Source organism: Mus caroli, chromosome 8, assembly GCF_900094665.2.
Source record: "Mus caroli chromosome 8, CAROLI_EIJ_v1.1, whole genome shotgun sequence".
Taxonomy (NCBI): domain Eukaryota; kingdom Metazoa; phylum Chordata; class Mammalia; order Rodentia; family Muridae; genus Mus; species Mus caroli.
The window spans coordinates 102,744,686-102,747,556 of record NC_034577.1 but is presented as its reverse complement, the minus strand read 5'-3'; the positions used below and the strand labels follow the sequence as shown (position 1 = coordinate 102,747,556).

General features: G+C 47.5%; 1 protein-coding gene across 5 annotated transcripts in view; it reads right to left on the bottom strand.

The window, feature by feature from the left end:
* The window catches only part of Zfp1 (ZFP1 zinc finger protein), a 38,760-nt gene extending 36,313 nt beyond the window's left edge, over nucleotides 1–2,447 (bottom strand). For 2 of the 5 annotated variants that reach the window (XM_029480638.1, XM_021170678.2), the window contains exon 1: nucleotides 2,269–2,446. The gene's annotated coding sequence lies outside the window, so the exon portion shown is untranslated. Of the gene's footprint in view, nucleotides 1–1,812; nucleotides 2,054–2,268 lie in introns of those variants that run through there. The other 3 variants (XM_029480636.1, XM_029480639.1, XM_029480635.1) reach the window with 3 other exon arrangements.
* Nucleotides 2,448–2,871: the final 424 nt, after the last annotated feature.

Genomic DNA, 2,871 nt, shown 5'->3' with positions numbered 1-2,871 from the left:
AGCAGTCGGGTGCTCTTACCCACTGAGCCATCTCACCAGCCCAGCAAATCACTTCTTAACAGATGAAACAGAAGCGGTTCACAGGAATGGGGGTGGTCATGGGGCTGCAGGGGACTAGGAACAAACAGGCCTTGAGGCCATGGAAAGATCTAGACAACATAACTACAAAGGCCATAAAAACCTAGATGGTCCTTAGTAAAAAGCACTCATTATGTGACTTGTCTTTAAACTTGGAATTGTATGAGGAGACACATGTACCCTGATCCAATGCCTGCTGCATTAGTTAGCCAGGGTGACCTTGGGGACATCAAAGATAGAGAGTTAAAGTGGTCTCAAGAAAAAAAGGCATGGATAAGATAAGAAGAAGTATTGGGGGCTGGAGAGATGGCTCAGCGGTTAAGAGCACTGACTGCTCTTCTGAAGGTCCTGAGTTCAAATCCCAGCAACCACACGGTGGCTCACAACCATCTGTAATGAGATCTGACTCCCTCAGAAGACAGATACAGTGTACTTTCATATAATAAATAAATAAATCTTTAAAAAAAAAAAAAGAAGGAATCTGTAAAAAAACAAGCAAATGACAGGTGGGTTTATCTTATAGGAGGAAAACGTGTGTGTGATGCAGAAACAAATAGTATTAGGAGTGTGGTTTAATGGGAAAGTACAGCAGGCTAGTGAACTAACGTTTATGGAGAGAGTCAAACTTGGACCTGAGGCTATGGAATTGTTAGGATATGGAAACAAAGATTAGAGAATTAAAAGATGATATGCATATAAAAAGTTAGTCCTTCATTCTGCTTGCTACTGGAGGGACTGGAGAGATCAATGCCTAGAGAGATATCAGACAGAGCTGCCTGCTTTACTTGCAAAAATGTTAAAACTTTGTAAAGATTTATTTATTTAATATATGTAAGTACACTGTCACTGTCTTCAGACACACCAGAAGAGGGCATCAGATCCCACTATAGACGGTTGTGAGCCACTATGTGGTTGCTGGGATTTGAACTCAGGACCTTCACAAGAGCAGTGAGTTCTTTTACCCACTGAGCCATCTTTCCAGCCCAGTAAGAGATCTTTTTTTTTTTTTTTTTTTTTTTTTTTTTTTTTTTTTTAGTTTTTGGAGACAGGGTTTCTCTGTGTATCCTTGGCTGTCCTGGAACTCACTCTGTAGACCAGGCTGGCCTTGAACTCAGAAATCCGCCTGCCTCTGCCTCCCGGCAAGAAATCATTTTAACCTCAGTAGTCTGTCACCTTTCTGTTCTTATATGAAGATAGTCACTGTAATGACTGCTGTGCCAGGAAACCGCAAAAGCTATGCCCAGCTGCCGTGAAGAACAGACTGTGTTCAAACAATAAGAAACCACAAGAGCTGTGTCCTGCTGCCCGTGAAGAGAACACTGTGTTTAAGCGATAAGGAAATGTACTTTTGCTTTATGTTTAGCTTTCATTTCAAAGAATAGGGGGTTGGAGGTTCGGGATTACTGGAATTTATGTAACCATGGATTTTTTTTTTTAGAAAATGATTAACAGTGGTAAAAAGATTTAATGAATGTAACTTTAGTAAATAAAAGACTGGGTTCAGTTTCTCTGACAAGAGAACACATGAACTGACAGCTTGTATCCACTACTGACTCAGATATTACTCAATCAGCACCGCTCCCACTCACCCCTTTCTCAGGACTATCCTCACCTCACGCAGAGACTGGACCTCGGCAACATACTTATATGAAAACTTTTACCCAAGCTTAACAGAAAAGTCAATATTAGAAAAAAGAAAAGCCAATGTTAGAAAAAAAAATCTGTTATACTGACGCTCAAACCGGAAGTAACGGGATAGACGTGATAATTCCGTGACACTATAACTGGAAACACCAGACACCACGAACAAGGAGGTTGTTCCAGGAGCCCGTAAAGCCACCGTGGGGGCGTGGCTAGCCACGTGAGCCCCGCCCCCACACCCTCGTGGAGGGTCAAGCGCGCGCCCGCCCGCCAGGCTTCCAGACTCGCCCCGCGGCCTGAGCCCCGCGACGGCCAGCAGTGGCGCGTCCCCCCACAAAGGGAGGCTGAGCCCGGGAGCTGCCCGTCCTCCTCCGACCCCACACACGCCGACCACGAGCAGCCCATCGGGACCGACTCTCAGAAGAGCTCGAGGCCCGAGCCTACGCCCAGGGGTCGCCGCGGTCCGCAAGGCGTCGAAGTTGGGGCTCCCACCCCGGCGCAGACGCGACCCTCCTCCCGGGCCGGCGCATCCCGGCCTTACAGACGTACCTGGAGCGGTCTAGCCTCCACTCGCGGTTCCGGGTCACGAGGCTCGCGAAGAAGGGGGCTCTGTCACCCACTCGCGACTGCAGGTGGGGGAAGGGCGAGCGCTAGCGCTTTTGCGCAAGCGTGCAGCTTGTGGAGCGAGCGGCCGTTCCCAGAGTCCTCGGAGCTGTGACGCTGAGGTGTAGGACTACAATTCCCATAATGCCTCTGAGCCGCGCTGCTAGGAACTCTGGGAAACTTACGCTTTATTAGTTGGGTAGGGACCGTTTTTTCCAAGTTAACAGTCTGGTTTGTGTTACGATCTCAGAGGTGGTTTTGACTACAAGTCCCTTTCATCTTCCTGTGCTGTTAAAAACCTGGATTTGGAGTAACTGATTAAAACTTTCAACAACAAAATATGTGCGTTAAAGCAAATCTCAACCGCACTGGAAGCACACATCTTTCTGGGTGTGGTAGTGCACGACTTTAATTCAAGCTAGTGAGAAGTAGAAGCAAGCAGATCCCTGGGAGTTGGAAGACTTAGAAAGTCTCAGTCAGCCGGGCGGTGGTGGCGCACGCCTTTAATCCCAGCACTTGGGAGGCAGAGGCAGGCGGATTTCTGAGTTC